Source organism: Larus michahellis, chromosome 1, assembly GCF_964199755.1.
Source record: "Larus michahellis chromosome 1, bLarMic1.1, whole genome shotgun sequence".
In the NCBI taxonomy this organism is placed as follows: domain Eukaryota; kingdom Metazoa; phylum Chordata; class Aves; order Charadriiformes; family Laridae; genus Larus; species Larus michahellis.
In genome coordinates, this window is record NC_133896.1 from 128,876,516 (window position 1) to 128,895,763 (window position 19,248).

Consider the following 19,248-nt stretch of genomic DNA (forward strand, 5'->3'; position numbering starts at 1 on the left):
CATGTTGTCTCCGTGACTCTCCCCGCTCCATGTTACGCCTCCGGCCCCCGGGGGAGCGTTTCCCCGCCGCGGCGCGGAGAGGCCCCGCAGCGCGGCCCGGCCCGGCCGGGATGCCCGAGGGGCTCAGCCGGGCCAGCACGTAGCGCGGAGGGGCGAGGGGACGGGGAGGGGAAGGCTGGGGTTCAGGAGAGGGCCGTGGAGAGGTGTGCCAGCCAAAACCCCGGCCAGACAGTTTCCCGGGTGTGAGGGAGAAGAGCTTGAAGAAGTTCGTCTCCCCCCCGCTTGTTTTCTTTTTCTCTCTCCCCCCCTTCTCCTTCTCTCCTTCCCAACCCCCCAGGAATACGAGGCATTCAGAGATCAACATAATTCACCTGCATCAAAAAAAACCTCGCGAGCTATAAACTAGCGGCTGATCCTCCGCTTAGACTAGTGTTTAGCCGTTCATGCATCATGAGTGTCAAATAAATGCCTGATTGAGGCCCTCAGCGGAGGAATTAGCTTTCCTTGTGCTGGAAATGCATAATAGAGAAAGTGCTGAGGCATCCTCCCCGGAGTTAGCTCGGGCTCCGCTCCCTGCGCTCCTCGTTTCGGGAGCTTTCCCTCCCGCACCCCGGCTCCCTCCCCCTGTCCCCCCCTCCGCCCATCGCCCGCCCTTATCAGCACGTCCAGCTGGCCGGGAGCAAAGAGAGCCCTCCGGGGGGTCCCGAACCACGGGGGCCGGAGGGAGCAGACGAGCATCCTTCCCGCTGCCCGGGTCCCTGGGGCTGCCCTGCTGGCGCGGGGGGGGGCTCAGCGGGGAGCGCAGCGCCGGGCCGAAACGGCGGGAGCGGGGAGCGCTGGGGGGCAGCCCTCCCTCAACGAGCGGCTTGTCGCTTGGCCGCCCTTCCGCACCGAGGGCCTCATCCTGCTGGCGGGTACGACCCAGCCCCGAAGTTTGGTGGCGAAGCCGGGGAAGGGGCGGGGGGGGGAGAGCGGGCGGGTGCAGTGCTCGGCTCTGCCGCCCCGGCTCCTCTCCGCGGCCCTGCGCCGGGCTCGCTGCCCGGACGGGGCCGAAGTCCCCCCGGGCAGGGGATGTCGCCGGGGCTGGGCTAGCGGCCGAGGCACACAGGGGTTAACGGCGCCGCAGCCGGGAGGAGCAGTTAAAGTGCACGGGCTGCATATGCTTTTCAGGCCTCTGTGTCTACCGTTTTAAATTAAAAAAATGCACCCGGCCCGACCATGCACCAGTGACCTGCAATTTCCCCTTCTTTTCAAACTGAAATATGGCCAAACTATCTTCAAGTTAACTTAGGGGCTGGGGACGGAGGCGGGGGAGGTTGGGGGGGGGGGGGAAGGCGGGAGGAAATCGCTCTGGGTTGAGATCTCTGTGTCAAGTTTCATCCCCTCCTGACATTTCTGGCTCCGCGCCAAAGTCCTGAAAATGGAAAATTGGGGAAGGGCGGGCGGTGGATGGGGCGGGGGGGAGAAGGGGGGAGCGGGCCAGAGCTCTCGGCGGAGCGGCAGTAGCGAGAGGCTCTGGCCAAGAGGGATGCATGAGGGAGCCCGCCTGAGCGGAGCGCGGCGGCATCTTCCGCCATCCGTTCCACCGCCCAGGCGCGTGGGGAACCGCCGGCCGCTGCCATTGTTACCGGCGGGCGATGCGGGGAACCGGAGCCGCCGCTCCGGCGAGAGATAAATAGCCCCTGACAGCGCCTCTTCGCACCCACCGCTCGGCAGATTGCACTCGGCGGACGGCCGCAGGTCTGTGTCGCTCCCTTTCGCGGGAGTCCCTTTAAACCACCGCTCCCCCCCCTCCCCCCCGCCCGCCTCACCTCTCCCGGGGGATGCTGCCGACCTTCCCCCCCCCTCCTCGGCTCCACACGTCCTCCCTTGTGCGCTCCCCCCCCCCGCAGCAGGCTGCGGCCCCCGCTGCCACGGTTCGGCACGGCGCGGAGCCCCGCCGGAGGGGAGAAAAGTCTCTGCTGAAATACTTTGGGCGGGCTGCGCCTTTGCCAGGAAGGGTCTTAGCTCCGGGCCTTTTGTCTTGGGGCCTTCGCCTGCGTCCCCCGGGGTGGCTGGCGGCTCTCCCGGGAAGATCCTCCGGGAACAGCGCCGGGGAGTCCCGGGCTGCCGCCGCAGGCAGCAGTGCCCCGGCCCCCCCCCCGCTACCAGCGCCCGGCCGGCACTGCTGCAGGCTCCCTCGCCTCCCGGTTCCCCTCTCCCGCCGCAGGAGCCGAAGGGCTCGGGGTGAACCCTGCCCTCCGGAGCCCCCTCCTGCCCGCGCCGCCCCTTCGCCTGGTGAGCGTGACAGTGGCCCGAGGGGGGGGTGTCCCTCGCCAGCCGGGGTGCTCCCCTCCACCGGCCATCCCGGAATAGGGGCCGGGGGGCAACTCCGGTAGCCAAAGAGCTACTTTCAGCTGTCCCCTCCCCGCGCGCGGTAGCACCGGGACGAAGCAGCCAGGCATGTGCGCTCCGGAGCCCCTGGCACCTCTCCGGGCTGCCTTCCCCCGGGACACCGGGCAGCGCCACGTCCCCCGCGGGCACTGCGAGCGGCTCCGGCGTGAGGCGAGCCCGCACTTTATTTTTTCCAGCATCCCTTTCCTCACCCCCCCGCCCCAGCCGGGGCCGAGCCGGTGTGTATGTGCGAGGGGAGGTTATCGCCAGCCCGAGTCATTATTTCCAGGCCGGTTGCCGGGAGAGTCTCTCCCAGGTGGAGCCGGTGCGGGCGGCCGGTACCCGGGGAGACAAAGGCGGGAGCCCGGGCTGCTACCGGGCAAGTGCGGGGGCTGCCAGGCTGGGCTCGGCCCCCACCCCCCGCCGGCGGCCGGGCTCGGCCGGGGCCGTGGGGTGCTGCCGCCGCGCCGGGGAGCGCGGGCTGGGTTTTCCGAGCGCGTCTTTCCAGTTACATTGAATGCACTTTTAGGCGATTGTTTTCCCTTTCCACTTGTTTGTCTCCTGCTAGCCTCGTAAACTGCCTCATGATTTATTACCTAGGCTAAGTGCTTAATTTGTGAATATGAAACAGATTAAAAGGAGATCGGCGTATTTTAGCAGGCAGGCCAGAGCAAAGCCCGGCAGCTGTTTCGAGTTTGTAGGCATCTCCAACCTCGTGTTAAGCAGGCGAGCCTGCTAGTGATCAAGGGGGTATCCCCGGGCTCTCTCCGAGAGGCCCACCGCCGCCGGCTCCCGGTGCGCACGGCTGGCGCGGAGACCGGCCGCGGGATGGACGCTGTGGTGTTTATTTTTTGGAGGGGAAACCGATGCCCTCCGTCGAAGCGACAACCCTCGGCTGTGGGATTCGGGACCGGCTGCGGCCCCGCGGAAGGCGGGCTCTGTCGGCGGAGGGCCCAGCAGGCACGCAGAGGGTTAACGACGACTCTGCCCTCTCCTTCAAAGCACTCACTCAAGATAGAGTAAATACGATCGGGGCGGGGGGGCAGAGGGGGTGCCGCTCAGGCCACATGATGCAAAAGTAAGACAAGCACACTCCGGAGAACAAAGGCTTCCTACCCCCTTCCTCCCCCTCCCCCCCAAATCTGTCTTAATTCTGCAAGTAAACTTGAGCAGCTATAAAACAAAGGGGAACGATGGAAGTTATAGCCAAGGACAATCAAAATAAATACCTTCGATGCAGTCCAAGCACGCACTCGGTATTTTCTAGAGCTCACCCTCAGCCAGGCGGGACACCGCGGGCTCTCCCCACGACAGGACTGACGTGCACCGCCGGGGTTGTGACTCGGGCCGGTTTAGGCCACGTCCCGCAGCCTAGGGAACACCCGCTGCTCGGGGCCAGCACCACTTCGCAGCCCCGGGGGAAGGGGGCCGGGGCCGGGCCCGGCCGTGCCGCCAGGGTCGGGGTCGGCAGCTGCGGGGCCGGGCTGCCCCGGGTGTCCCATGGGGCCACCTCGCCGGGAGGACTGCGGAGCTGAGAGTCTCCGAGGACGCTGTGAAGCACGGCGTGGGGCAAGGAGCGATGTCTGGCCCCGCAGCGAGCCGTGCCCCGGCCCCGGGGGAGCCCGACGGCAGCCAGCCGGGGTGGTTTGCCCCCCGACCCGGTGGTGGCCCCGGCCCCGGGTCATGTAAGTGACACCTCCCTGTCTGCGATCCCCTGCTCCCGAGTGTCCTGGGTTTGCAGAGCAGGCCAGCTACTTTCATGCTTGTCACCAGCACCCTGGGGCAAATCCCAGCCCCAGTGCCCCACAGAGCCCGCCTGCTCCTTCTGCGTCCTCCCCTTCTTCCTTGGCCAGGAGGAGCTTTTAACGCATTGAGGACGGCGGGGGAAGCGAAGGGGGAAAGCAGCGAGCCAGCAGCCCGTGCAGCCGAGCAGACAGCGAGGCCTGATGAGTACAAAGCGCCGCTCTGAAGCCCAAAAGCCAGAGAGAGGCAAAAAAATCTATAACCCGGCCTGGGCCTCTGAGCGCCGCTTAAGAACCAGGAGCAAGAGTACCGTGTCACTCTAGCCAGAACACAGCGGACGGGGCTGGCTAGGAGGAAAATGACTCGTGCCCTTGTTGCACCTCAAGCGGTTGCTCTGGTGCTGCAGACGTGGCTGGTGTCGGAGCTGTGAAAGGAGCGGGAGATGGGGACAGACCCTGGGCAGAGCACGGGGATGAGGTGTGCAGTGGCACATGTCTGGGCAGGCTGAGCCCCAGTCTGCTGGGGAGCGGGAGAGCAAAAGAACACGTACAAGGCATTCAGAAGGATCCCTATGTGTGTGCATGCATGAAGACGTCAGAGTAACTCTTGTCTGGGGAAAGCTGAGTATAAGCTGTGTCTGGGAAACAGTCCTGTAGATACATGTGAGTGAGGGCTTGGGGGCACCCCCTCCCACGGCAAGGAAGCACCTGAAGGAAGAGTGCAAGAACGAGACAACAGCGGATATGTGTGCGTCTACACAACTGTTTCAGGTTGGCTTGAGACAAGGTCCTTCTTCCGTATTTGGGGCAAGGTTTGTGGCAAACCAATGCTGGAACCCATTTCCCAGGGGCCTGATGGGGTTTGGGTGTAGTTGACAGGTCCCTGCCTTGTGACAGGAGAGAGATTGCATAGGTATTACACACCACCACTGCTGTTTCCAGCCCTGGGCCTTGTTGTTCACTGTCTGAAGGTAGGACTGAAACTTTTGAGCCACCTGAAGAGCAGTAGGCAAAAATGGGCCCTCCCTCTGGGTCCTGCACAAAGCTGTTCTCTCACTAGGTACCTCCAGCATGTTTGCAGGGAGAGAAAAACACAGGCTTGTGTCATGAGGATAAGATACAGCGCTTTTCTCTTCAAGCAGTTACAAGAAGCTGGAAAAAAAAGACAGTGGCAATGGAAAAGGGAAAAAACCCTTTCCAACTTGTTGGCTTGGCTTTTGCAGTCATCCCTACTTCAGGGAGGGCTATGACCACAACGTTAAGCCTTGCTTATGCTACTGAAGTTCCCCACGCTAAAAGTCACCTGGTCCCTCGAGCGCTCTTGTAAAGCACTCCAGGTCCCCATAGAAAATGGTTTGCGTGTGCTTAAAACTATGTGAATTGGATTTGCTTCCAACAGCGCATAATGCCAGTTTCAGCCTGATCCTGTCTGGCTTTCACTGAATTAACGCCTGGATGCATCTAAGTCCAAATGTCTCTGACCAAAGTGGTTCAGATAGTCCTCCCGCTGCTGTCCCTTGCTGCCCCGAAGGCATTTTAAAATCTCCTTGGAAGTGCTCTTGCACGGCAGTGGCTAAGCCTCAGAAACAAAGAGGTGGAGAACACTACTAAAGCAGAACTGGCAAACCCTGATGGCTTGGAGTAGTCGGCAGGGACACCAAAAGGTATGAAAGCTGCTTCAGTGTGGAACACAGGCGCACCCCAGGCTCCCTCCATAGGCCCGGCCCTTTCCTGCCAGCAGTAGCCAGCTGCAGGCACCCCATCCCCACCAGCCCACAGCCCTTCTTGCAGCCGGGCTTACACGTTTGACATTCGCCCAGTAACCATTTGTCAAGTCGCAACATCTCTCTTTGTCACCACTTCCTAACATCTCGCTGCCTCCAGAACGCTCCTGAGAAGGGGAAAAATGATTTCAAAAGTCCTGTCGCTGAGACCTCTTAAAGACCTGTCTACATGACCACCTAAATGATGTCTTTGTATTCTTGTAGCCCCTGTTTGTGCTGCCTGTCTGGGCTCTGGTCTTTGGGGTATGACTCTGCCTGGCATCATCTCATGTATTGTGGCTATCACCTAAACACAAAACAGCGGGGAGAAGTTTTGGATTAGGATAAGGCTCAGGATGTGTAGAGATAAATGGGGGGATCGATGCATGCTAAATTTCAGTGGTATTTTATGTTTCCAGGTTCCAAAGTATTGCGTTACCTGACAGCAGCTTTAGCGTGCTGGGCATTCTGTGTGCACAGAAGGCAGATTGTTCCTGCCTGCCCAAAAAAGGGAAGCAAAACTGTAAAAACTACAACAGCAGATGACCAGGAGAGCGATGCCAGTGGTACTGGGAGACAGGCAAGCTCCCAGCTTCAGCCGTGGGCTCCTTTGCCATGGCTCTCCCAGGCCACCGCTCCTAAAGCCAGTGTCCTGCAGTTAGAAGAGAACAGTGTGCGTTTGTATGCGTGTGTTCATGTGAATGTAATTTTGTTTCTACATAATGTGGATTATCTTTCTTTTAGCGGCAAATCCGTTCAGGGGTTTAGATAAAAAAAGAGAAATCCTGCAGCCGTTCCCTCCCTGGGAAGGGGCATGTCTTCTGTCGCTTTCTCTGGTCCTTTTTCTGAGCAGTCCCCAAATGCCCTTTTTCCTAGCTCAGCATCCAGTCTTGCCTTGGGAGCCTGCCCACCCTCAGGGCAAAGAGCGCTCACACACACGGGGAACTGGGAAAACATAAGGAATGAGGCACAGCAGGCGAGGTGCTGCTTGGATGACTGGGAGGAGAAGGGAACTGGGGTGTAGGGCGTAGAAGTACTCCCCAATGGCATTGCACTGGCTGGTGCTAGCACGGGGGGTTACACCCCCACAACCCCCCAGGAAGCCCCCCTGGCAGGGAGATCTGGTGTGCTGTAGGTGCGGGACACCTAATGGTCTCTCTTCTTCTGAACCCCGGTAGGACTGCTTGGCTTTGCGAAGTGTAAAGGCAACCTCGTCGGCAAAGAGAGCTCCATTGATTTAAATGCAAAATTATCCTCCCGCAGTTCTAATTTCCCAGGCGAGGGCCGCGCAGGCTCTGAAAACATGAAAGTTGTTGATGTATTGGTTCAATTAATTTTTAAAATAAGTTCGAGTGCCATTTGTTTCAAACTTGATAGGAAAGTGCTGTAGATTTTTGCAAGCAAAGACTGAGGTGAGTGTGAACGGGGTGTGTATTTCGCAACAGCCTTGAAAAGAGGGCTTAAATGAGGCGTTCGTTTAGTACCAGGCCTCTGCGCAGCGATGAGTGAGACCCGCGGTGAAAGAAAAAGACCTGAACATCTGTATTTGCTAAGTGGCACCGGCAGCAGTCAGCCAGCTCGCAGAGGAGAGCAGACATGCGGGTGTGAGGCCCAGCGGAGACCGCTGGGTCCCTGGTGCTTTTTAAAAGGAAATAATAGCTTGTGGGGCAACCCTTTCTGGTGGCCTTGGCTCCCGTGACCCCCCTCTGATGTATGATATTTAAACAAGGAAATGTCAATATTGGTTTTCCACATACAGCCTCGTTCTGCTCTCCATGAAAACTAATGACAGACCCCTCGGAGAGTTCTCGGAGGAGAGCAGACCCCAAAACAAGTCGCTCAGGCCCCAGATACAGTTAGGTGCAGCAGCCTGGAAGGAAGAAAGAGCAGGTTGTCACGAGCGGCTGGGTGACGCGCGCTCGCGGGTAAATTAGAAAGAAGAGAGGCAATCCCATCCTGCGGTACGCAGTGCCTCAAAGCTGCAGGTCTGATGGTTTGAATGATTATTGCTTTTTAAAATTATAAATTGCATTTTGGTACAGCGAGAGAGGCTAATGTGCTGCTTACTAGAATTAAGTGCAACTCAAGGGTGTTTTGTTACAACAAAGGTGACTTCTCTGCGCTCGCTTTTTCACGGTCGAGGCTAACGGAGAATTTGATTTGAACCTGATGGCTATCTAGCGGTGGTTTTGGAAAGGAGTGATGCCAATTGTACGAGAAGATATCCATAACTGGGCCATCAGATATATCTTTTGATATACGTGTCCTCTGAGGTAGGAAAGTGTAAGTCATAGGAAGAGAGGGCAAGTGTGTCTGACTCATAGTAAAACGAGGGCACATGGTAAGTATAAATGAAGGGAGGGCCGCTACTAGGAGGACGTGAAGGCTGTGTCATGTGTCATTGTGGGTAATTTAAGCTTAAAAGGGCAGTTGGGGTGCGACTGCTGGCACACAACTGTGAGGTGGGGAATATACCCAAAAGCAACTTAACCCTTAATCTTGCGCTGCCCTCCTCTTGGTCCTGGTTTACGCAGGCTGGGCCTCCCTGGGTGTAGGAGTAGCAGCTTCAAGGTCCTCTAACGTAATGTGAACTACATTATAGTTCACCCCAGGGTAAAAAGCGTAGCTACACAGGCTTTACGCTGTATTGGCGCCATGTCCCTGGGGGCAGTGGCAGAAGAAGTACGAGTCCCTTAATCAGCTCTGCGCAGATGGAGAATCACCCCTACATGGGGAACACCTTTCTCAGGCAGGTTGTAGCTGCTTTCCCACTAGAAGGTGCCCACTACGCTCACCCGGTCTCCAGCCTGTGCCATGACCTCTGTTAGGGCAGAGATGTCAGTGGGAACAGCCTGGGGAACTGAGCAAGCTAGAAGATGCCATGGGGCAGTCTGTTTGCCATTGATGGGAAAAGCACCTTTGGTCTGATGCATGACCACGACATGATGATTAATGTGAATCTCCAACTAGGACTATGGAAAATGACCTCTCATTTGGGAGGAAAATAAGTAAGGGAGTGTTGCTCAGGTATGAGTCCTGCTAGGAAGCACAGGGATTGTATATGAAGCCGAGGCCTAGCCATTTCCAAGACGGTGTCTGTCCTATGTGATTTTCTGCTTTTGAGGACACAAATGATATGGAAAGAGATCTTTGAGGCACAGACTGTTTCACCATCCTTATACAAGTCCCAGCACAACACAGTCCTAGCTACAGCGGAGGCTTTAGGGAGCCAGTCTCACCCAAATAATCCAGGGCATTTCAGCTACAACTCAGGCCACCTTTCACGCAGAGCAGAGTTCAGGCTTGCAGCACCCAGTGCAATGGCACTCACTGCATGCAGTGATTCCTGGTGTAGCTCGAGAAGATCAGAGGTTGGGAAGGTACTGGAGCAATGCAGTTAGTGCTTCTGTAACACATGGACCTTGATCCCCAGAGATCCTGCAGTTCCACACTCCTTTGCACAGCAAGGCTCTCTCAGAAGCTGAGACAGACTGAAAAATGGATGGGCATCACCAGGATGGGCAGAGGAAGGGTAGCTCCTATTTTTTGTCAGATACTTTTCATCTGGTACCTAGTGGGACAGCTCTACCCTGCTTACTGTCCATTTTTTGGAGCAGAGGTTCATATGAAGGTGGATGGGGAATGGGCTCAGGTGTGAAAGCAGACCGTTTGCCATGGTTGAAGAATCCCTCGTGGAAGCTGCCTGTGAACTATCTGGGGAGGAGCATCTCAAAACTGAGCCCCGCCATGGCCACTGACTGAACTAGTCTGAGTCTTGCCGGGACTTAACTGGGGGCTTCGGCATTGCAGGAGAGGAAGAGGGAATGGTGCAGTGGAGCTCTGTGTATGCACTTCTCTGTTAGTGCACAGCCAGGGCTACTGCCGTTGTGAGAATATGCAGCAGTTGCTTCTTACAGACAAAAGAAAAAAAAAATACGAAGCCCTACGGAAGGCTAGGGCTGGTGGAGCACTGAAAAAGCCCCAGCTAGAAAAACTAAGCTAGCTCTGCAGTTTGGTCAAGCCATGCTCAGCGTTGTGAATTTGATGAACAACACTAGTCTGCATGAAGACAGGCGACTTTTTAAATGGTGTTTTAATAAAGTCAGTATTGCTAAGGCTATCTATAAAGGTAATCTGCATAGGATTTTAAACAAGTAAACTTAATGACGCCATTAACGCTTCCGACATGAATGAGACCGTTGCTGGAATACCGTGTCCGGCTCTGTTGTGGTGTTTGCATGTTAAAAGTGCATTGGCAAATTAATACAGGATTAGAAAAGAGGCGCAAGAGTGATTCAAGGTCTGGGAATCACATCTTATTGCAAAAGACTAAAGAAATCCCATCTATTAATTTATCCAAGAGGAGGCTATGACTTGGTTTGATCATAGTCTTTAAGTGCCCTAAGTGTCTCTATGGGGAGATTTCTGATAGTGGAGATCTCTTTAATGTGGCAGACAAAGGCATAATGAGATCCTATGTTGGAAAATGAAGCTGTATGAATTCTGAGCAGAAATAGGTGCATTTTTTTCAAACTGGTGAGGGGACATAACCACTGGAACAACTGAGGCAACAGTGGGTTTTCTGTTACTTAAAAGTCTTCGGAGCAAGATTGGATGCCAGGCTAAAAGCTCAGCCAGAATTTATGAGTCTGATACAAGAACGTCTGGCTGAAATTCACTGGCCCATGATATGTAGCAGGTCACACCAGCTGATCACAATGGTCCGTTCTTGCTTTAAAAAAATCTATGAATTAGGTATTTCAAGTCCCCTGAGCCCCGATATTACTGGAGGTCTTGAAGGAATGCATTATAACCTGTCATAATTTAATAGTAAGCAAGGAGGGGGATTGCTGCCTTTTTTTTTTTTCATTAATAAAACTTCTTTTCCAAGAGCTTGTTAGGCACTAGAATTAAGCATCCGTTAACAAACATGACAACATTTTTAAAACAGTTCAAATAATTTGCCTTCCTCCGTTTGCTCAGCTTTGTTTTGCAGTGGCACAATTTCATTAATGTTGCACCTACCAGTGCTTCTCTAGATGAAATTGCAAATTCTAGCAAAATATAATAAGCAACCTACATACTTAGGGTAGCTCCTTTACTCCATGCCCTCCTTCACCTGCATTCCTTCGTCCCACAGAGACGTAGCAGGCTTTCTCTCTGCACTGTACATAAGCAGAGCAGGGAAGAAGTCCATCCGTTTTCTAGCCCAGGCCCCTGTGATAGGTGGGAATCCATTGTCTGTCACAGGAGCACTTGGCCTGCAGAGCTCCCGGCTTGTCTGAATCGGAAAGGGAAAAGGTATTAAGGAGAGAGACACCTGGTATTCCTGAAATTATGCAAGCTACTAACCTCCTTGAGGTTTCTTAAAATGGCCTCCAGCGAATGGTCAGAATGTTTTTCTTACACCGGAGTAGTTTTCAAGACAGCACAAACTTTGTTAATATCTCTTCGAATAGGGGAAAAAAAAATTAAAAAAAAAAAGATAACAAAAATTCCATTCATGGCTCTCGGAAGTCTTGAAAAATCATATCCACGGTTGCGCGGCCACACTAAATCTATGATACATTCGGTGCCTCGTTAGTCTCAGTTATCAAACCTGAGACAAGAAGGTGGCGAGGAGCGCAACAAAAGATGCAGTTTAAAGTCGCTCGGGGGGCTGCCCTCCCGTCGGCGGGAATCCTCACCCCCTCCCTCCCTCTTTCTCCTTCCCTCCCTCCGCCTCCGCTTCTGAACCCCGCCGCGTTTGATATGCAGGCAGTGAATCAGCGGGACGAGGCAGCGGGGCCGGGCGAGCTGCTCGGCGGGGCGGCCGGGGCGGGGGATGCCGCTGCCTCCCGGGGAGCGGGCGGGGAGGTCGGCGGGGAGCCGAGCAGCGAGGGAAAGGTGGGGGGGGGGGGAAGGTGAACCCAGAGCCGAGCGGGGCACAAACCCATTAGTCGCACATAACTCGGGAAGACGCTCGGCCTCGCCATGACAACCGGCGGCCCGGGCTGCTCCCACGTCCCGCCGCCTTCGCCCCGGGAGCCCCTTTTCCGTCCCCCTTTCCCGGCGTTTGGGGAATGCGGGGCTGGAGAGGCGAGCCCGGTGCGGGTAACAAAAGGGGATGAAAGGAGCTCTGTAGTTCACTTTACACGTCCGAGAGGCATTTTCATGCTTCGTAATGAGAAGGGATCATTCCGAGGAAGTTCAGATCAAAGGGGAGAGCATCCCGGGCATTTGCATAATTGCCGGATTTCGGAGCACGGGGCAGACGAGTGGCGGCTGGCCAACCTGGGCACCGCACCGGGGGCTGCTCCTCGCCTCGCCCGGGGAGGCCCGGAGAGAGGGGAGGCTGCAGAGCCTGTCCCCGCGGGGAGACAGCGAGGCCTGCCCCGGCAGCGGGGATACGGAGGCCGCGGGGCGCCGGGCGGGACGCTGGGGCACGGCTCCGGTGCCCGACGGCAGGCAACTCGCGGAGGGGGGAGGGGGCTCCGAAGAGCGAGAACCCCGCGGTGCGCGGCCAAGCCGTGCCCGGGTCCCCGGGGGTCGACCCCTCCCGCCCCCGCTGCTGCCGTTGTGAAGGTGGTGCCGGTGGGGATCGGCTCCCTGCTCCCACCCGGCGACATCTGCGCCGCGGAGCCAGCACGTCGCCTCCCCGGGCGGCTGGCGGGTGGCTCCCGGCCCGGCGGCTCGCACCGCCACCAGCGAGCGGGGATAAAGGGATTAAACGGCACGCTCGCTCCGCCGGGCGGAGGAAAAGGGAGGGGGAAGGGGGGGGGGGGCACTTGGCCGGCTCCAGCCTCCCGCTCCCCCCGCACGCCTCCCCCGCCGCCTGCACCCTCGGCCCCGCGGCGCTGCCCCCGGCCCCGGCAGCGGGGAGGCACCGGGCGCGCCCGCGGTGGCTCATTGTTCCCGTAACCAGCCGGGGCTGCCGCAGGCGGCCGCGGTGCTCGGGGCGACCGGGGCTCGCCGCCGCTGCTACTAGCGGGGAGGGGATGCCCGGGGACACCCTTTCGCAGCCATTTTAAAGCGGCAAAGCTGGCGTCTCGCCGTGGGTGAACCGCTCCTCCCCCCTCTCCGCCGAACCCATCCCGCGCCCGGGACGTGGCTCCCGGTGATGCGGGGCTCCCCCCCCACCCCCCGCCGCCCCGTAGCCGACACCGCCCGCACACGCCCCGCACCTGCGGTCCCCGGGGGAAACCCCACCCCGCCGCTCCGCGGGGACACCGTGTTCGCCCCAGCCCTGTCCCGGGGATGCGGCCAGCCCCTGCCCCAGCCCCAAGCTGGGACGCAGCAGGACCCTACCCCAAGCCCCGGGCCGGGGTACAGCCTCCCTCAGGGAGGCTTCTCCCCCGCATGGCCGGGCCCGGGCGGGCTGGCTGGGGGCCAGGGAGGTGAGGTTAGCCTCGGAGCTGGCTGGCGGATGGCATGTTATTGTGAAAAGCGAGCGGGGAAAGCAAATAGGAGCATGGCACCGTATAGGCTCGCCACGTGACCGAAATGTGTTTATCTCGCCCCGGAGAAGCCGGGCTGCCTGCGGGGGCCAACGTTGCTTTCATGAGCATAGGCACAAGTCCCCCTGGCTGCGGACGGGGCTGGGCCCTGCGAGAGAGCAGAGACCACTTCTGTTTGCTTTTGCTGTCGCTTCGGCTCTTATCATTTGCCTTGTCATTCATCATCAACCTCTCCCGGTCTCCCTCCCTCCCCCTTGCTCTCCCCCCCCCCCCCGCCGCCTCCCCCAGGGTCAGTCGGGAAAAGACTGGGAATCCATCTGAGGAGTGAGACGTGGGAAGAAGGGTCGGATGGAGATGTGGTTGGGGCGGCGGTGGGGGGGGGGGAGATAAAAGCAGCTGCATGCAGAACAAAGGTGCTGGAGGGTGGCTGTTGGTGGTGGAGCAGAACCTCGTAAATGGGAGATTTCCGTTCACAAGACTCCGCTTGCACAGTTTCTGTCCTGCCCTTGAACTGACAAGTGAATATCTGCATCGCAACCAGAAAGTAAATCACACCGAGCCTTGGCTCGGAGAGGGAACGCATAACGCTTCAGTCGGTTGCTAAGGGCGAAAAAGTGGAAGATTTCAGCTTTCCAGCGCAGCCCCGCTTCTCCCATACAATATTTACTTTGGGAGCCCGGCGAAACGCGTCTCGGTGTTTATTAGGGAGAGTGCCGGCGCAGGCTCGCATTTGCGTGATTAGGAGCGGGCGGAGGAGCGGCCGTGGTGCGGAATATCAAAGGGAGACCGCCTTGGCAGGGCTCCCAGGCAGGGCTTTACTGGCACCCGCGGGATTCCGCGGGGCAGGGCGAGCGCGGCCCGGGCGGCGGCGGCGGCGGCTGCCGCCGCTCCCCGGACACGGGGGAGAGTGGGGGGGAGAGCCGGCAGCCCTTCGCGGGAGGCCGAAAAGCAAAACGTCGTTTCTGCCGGGGTTCCGCGTTAACGAGGCGCAGGGGCCGGGGCCGGGCTCTGCCGGCGGGTTCGGCAGCGTCGCGGCATCAGCTGCGGCCAGCCGGCCGGTAATCTCATTAGTGCCGTCGCGTTTGGGGAGAAAAGCGGCCGCCGTCCCCGCCCGGCCTCGGGAGAGCAGACAAAGGTCTGTGAGGCATGGCCCCGCGGCCGTGCCACGGCGGGCCGGCCCTGTGTAATGTTCAATCGGGAGCGAGGGAGCCGTGCTTCTCCTCCCGGTACCGCGCCCCGGGGGGCGACGACCCCCGTCCGCCGCTGTCGGCCAGGCTGCCCCGAGGCCGGTCTGTGCCAAACGCGCCTCTCCGTCTTGCCCCGCCGAGATATTTTCTGCTTGGAAGTTACGCTAAAATAACATTTGTGTGCACGTTAATGATTTATTTATGTGGCTAATAACGCTCACATTCTCGCTGATATTTGTCTAGGCCAAAGACCAGCTGCGAAATGCCCCGCAGCTGTAGCCAGTGCTAGAACAGAGTGCCTTGGAGCCAGAAATCAATGCTCCTGAAATGAACAAGTGGACAACTTATTAGGCTCAGTCACTCCACACGCCGTCCCCTGATAACGAATAGATGAAGTAGGCGCTGGAGAATGGCCGCGTCTGGGAAGGCCACGCATGACCCGCTCCTTCGCGGCGAGGCCGGGTAATTCCGCGGGGCGCAGCCGGCCGTAGGGACAGCCCCGGGCAGGGCAGGGGCTGCGACACGACACTTTGCGGGCTGCCTGGGGTTAGATGGCGAGAAATACGGCGAACGGCCGGAAGAACGGCTCCAGGAGTCATTGATAAAGGTGTCCGGTTTCCCTGCTGCTCCAGAAAGCACAACCGACAGGTTCTACGAGATCACGTAATCGTGGCGTCTTCTGCCTAGAAACTGTCGCACTTAATTTTGCATTTTTACCATCCACGGGGAGGAAAAATACCCGTCCTCCCGCAATGCAAATCCTTACGCAAATAGATCTGCGGGCACACAGGGAGCCGCTGCCACCCTGACCTCCCAGCCAAGAGCGGCTGGCCCTGGATTCAGCATCAGCACGGCCCGAAATCACACGGGATCGTGCGAACTCCTCGGCAGCCGCTCGCAACTCGCCGTTAGCTGAGAAAAGTCCGAGCCGGAGCCTGCGGTTAATCTCCGAGGCCTTCGTGCATCCCTGGCGAGCAGCGCCCCAGCGCTAAGTGCAATTAACATAACAGACACTAAAAGAGGAGAGAGCGGCGCTGAATTTAATTTGCAGGCTTTAAAAAAAAAAAAAAAAGAAAGGGTAAAAAAAACCCCAAACAATTTAGCACTTGGATCGGTCTGGTGATGAACGCGGGGAGTGAGGCGGAAAGCAGCCCTCCTGCTTCCGAGAGGGACCGCGGCCGGTCCCGCGGAGCTGCTGCAGGAGCCGGGACCACCTTAGTGCACGTAGTACCGTAAAACATTTCTAGGCAGGTAAACTCCTCCGACGGGGATGCCTCCCGCCGCCGTCGTCTCCCCTCCCCGCGGGCGCTCCCGCGGCTGCGGGGACAGCTGCAGCGCGACCGGGTCGCCGGCGCGGGCAGGCACCTCCCGGAGCCTCCTTCCTGGCCCCCCCTCCCCCCGACAGGCATACACCTCGATCCGGATCGCTTTCCTGCCCCCGCTGCCTCGGGGGAGAAGGAGGAAATAGATGCGGGGGGAGAAGCGGCTGGGTAACCCCTTCCCCGCTTTTCCTCACCCCCCCCCCCCCCGTCTCCTGCAAACTGCCTCCCATTAGCAGCAGAAGTTCACAAGAGAGCGAGGCATAAAGAGAGGGAGATCGAGGTTTCCGAGAAAAGGGAGAGGCGAAAATAGGGAGGTAGAGATAAAAAAAAAAAAAAATCGTCGCAACCGAGGGACCCACCGATCGGCTGGGAAGCTGGTGGCATCCGGCCGCGGGAGCGGGGGGGAAGGAAAGGAGAAAAGAGGGCTTTAAAAAACTGGAAGGCAAAAGCTGTTGGGGAGGAAGTGTAAGCCGAGAGGGAGGCTGGGGGAGGGGAGAGAGCGCCATCTTTTCATGTCACAGTCACAGAGACAGCGCTGGGCTCGGCCACAGCGTCTCGGTTTCTTTTTAACAGCGGAAAACGTGCGATTAGCAGGCAGACGGGCGGAGACTACCAGCCCTGCGCGCACACACAGCCCGCAGCTCCGTCTCCGCGCCGTGTAATCCCAGCGCTCAGCCCTGCTGCACCCCCTCATTAAAAACCCGGAGATTTCCTCCTCCGCTCTCCGAGGAAAAACAACGCCTGCCACCGCCTGAACCCGGGCATCGCCGCCCGCCCCGCATCGCCCGCCCCGGGGACCGCCCGCCCCGGGGGCCCCGCGTTCCCCGCCGCCCTGCCCTGCCCGGTGGGCTGCGCTGTCCCCATCACTTGGCCCCTGCCTCCCCGTGGGGGGGCTGATGCTCAACCCCCATCCCAGGGGGCCGCTGGCGGGGGGGGCACCTGGCTGCAGGCCCCCCCCCCCCCATCTCCCATTGCCGGGGGCTGCTGCTCCCCCGGTGCCGGGGCGGCTATTCGCCGCTTCCCCCCCGCCCCCATGCCCTCCCTTTATCCATTCCGAGGGTGGGGTGCGCCGAGCGGGAGCTCCCCGCTTTGGGGCCGGCGGCGGGGGAGCAGCGTCGGGATCCCCCGGGACGCGGCGATTCCCGCGGCGGAGCCGGGCACCACCGCCCACGGCCCCCCATGAACGGCGCTTTATTCCGCAGCGCTCAAACCCCTCATTGTGTTTGGCAGAATCACCTGCCTCCTCCGGAGCCGGGCGATTAATTTAATGCGATACAGAGCGCGCTCCGTCCCGGCCCTCGCCTCGGCGGCGAGATCTCCGCCGGGCGCTCTCCCCGGGGCACGGCAGGGCACGGCACGGCACGGTACGGCGAGGCGGGCTGGCATCCTCCGAGCACCGGCTCTCCCGGCGGCGCCCCGAGGAAACCTTCCCCGCCCCGTAGCGGCGGCGGCAGCTCCGATCGGAGTCGCACAAGCAGCCGCCGCGCAGACCTGCTCGGTGCCCGGGGAGCGGGGAGCGGGGAGGGGGGGGGAGGATTGCGAGGCGGGCGGGGGCCGAGCCGTGCCTGGCGAAGGGATTTGCTGGGTCGTTGGCTGCGCCTGGGGAAAGGCGGGCGGGGAGCGGGGGGGGGAGGTTTGGCTGCGCCTAGCGATGGGGGATTTGAGAAGGAAGGGGAGGGGGGTGGCTGGGCTCGGTGGAGGGGGGGGGCTGGCTGCCGCGACTGCTGGGGACGGCGGCTGTTATTATTGTTATTACTGTTATTGTTATTTTTAGGGGGCGGCGGCGGTGGTGGGAGCGGGAGGGTGGGGGGGTGGGGCGGGCCACGCTCAGCGGGGGGCGATGTGGAAGGGGGGGGCCGCCGGCTGCGCTTGTGGAGGGGGCATGAGGTGAGAGCGGTGGGAGAAGCGTCTCCTCTGTTTCTAATAAAGGAAACGACTTTTATTGAACGATAAATGCAGGGGAACGAAAGTCGTGTGGGTGCGCCTGGTGGGGGCGATTGATTTGGCGGAGAAGGGGGGGGGGTGGGAGGCGGCTGCCCGTGCCGGCGCGGGGTGTTTGGGGCGGGGGGGGGCGCGCAGCAGCGAGGGGCCGGCTGGCCTCGGCTGCTCCTGCCCGGGGGGGGGATCGCGGGGAGGGGGCGTTGGCTGCCCCGGTGCAAGGGGGCGAGGGGCTGCCCCTGTTCGTGGAGGGGCTGGAGAGGGGGAGAGCGGGATGCTCGCGGTGGGGGGTCCGGAGGGGGGGAGGCGTAGGCCGTGGGGTGGTGCCGCCTGCCCCTTTCGGGCAGGGGGGGGCTGAGGGGGAGGTGTCGGCTGCGCCTTGCCAGTTGGGATTTGATAGGGGCGGTAGGAGACACGTCTCCTGTTTCTAATAAAGGAATCGGCTTTTATTGAAGGATAAATGCAGAGAACCAAAGTCGTGTGGGCTGCAGCCGCCGAGCTTCGTTAGCTGACGATGTGACTGTGAAGATAAAACGCTTCACAATAACTCGAGCGCGAAGAGCGCCGGGGATGGGGACGCGCACTCCCCGCCGGCCCCGGCCCCCGCTCCCGGTGCCCCGTCCCTCCGCCCCCGCCGTGCCCTCGGCCCCGGCCCCACGGCGGAAGGTGCCCGGGGAGCCTCAGACCGTGCTAACGGCTCGGCCTTGGGACTTCGCCAAGTTTCTCTGACTTAGGGGAACTCGGGATGAGTAATCGCGCCAGGCTGGGGTTTGGGAGGGTGGTGGTGGTTTTTTTTTGGGGTTTTTTTTTTTTTTTCGCTCGTTCGCTCTCTTCTTCTTTTTTTCCCCTTGTCATCAGCTGCTGACCCACTCACTTCGAGAGCACGGCACCGACGGGTTTCTGAGAAGGGCGGCGGGAGGAGACGGGGACATGCGGCGAGCCCAGGGAAGCCCCCTCCTCCCCGTCTCGGCTCCCCGCCGGCTCCGCTCCGGCCCCGAGCAGGTCGGGGCTGCGCGGGGTCCCCGCGTATCCCGGCTCCCGTGCGGGGCGTTGGATGTGGCTTTGCCGTGGGACGGAGGGGAGGCACGCACGCCCACGCCACGCGCGCTCCGCTGCCTCGCGTGGAGGCCCCTGGGGAGGTTTCCCAGGGCAGCGAGGACACGGCGCGGCCGCGCCTTGCCCTCGGGGAGGTGTCGGGAAACCTTTTCGACTCGGCATCTCGGCTTATCGCAGGTGGCGACGGCTCAAGGACGGGAGGGGAAACTCCGGGCCCGGGGGGGGAGGCCTCGGGGACGGGCAAGCGCGATGTAGCCCCGGCCGTGGCCGGCGTGGGCGCGACGGAGCCCCGCTGCCTGGCGGGGGGGGGAGGAGCAGCGCCCGCATCCTGCCCGCCGGCCCCGGGGCGGGTGCGGGCGCGGCGGGGCCTTGCCCTGTGCGGCGGAGGGCAGGGCCGCCGTCGTGTGCGTCGGGCGCCGTGCCCGTCCGCG

The 19,248-nt window shown here is 60.1% G+C and overlaps 1 protein-coding gene across 1 annotated transcript in view; it reads left to right on the top strand.

Moving 5' to 3' along the window:
- The first annotated feature begins 1,628 nt into the window (after positions 1-1,628).
- The window catches only part of BCOR (BCL6 corepressor), an 83,178-nt gene continuing 65,558 nt past the window's right edge, over positions 1,629-19,248 (top strand). The window contains exon 1 of the mRNA XM_074603868.1: positions 1,629-1,740. The gene's annotated coding sequence lies outside the window, so the exon portion shown is untranslated. The remainder of the gene's footprint in view (positions 1,741-19,248) is intronic.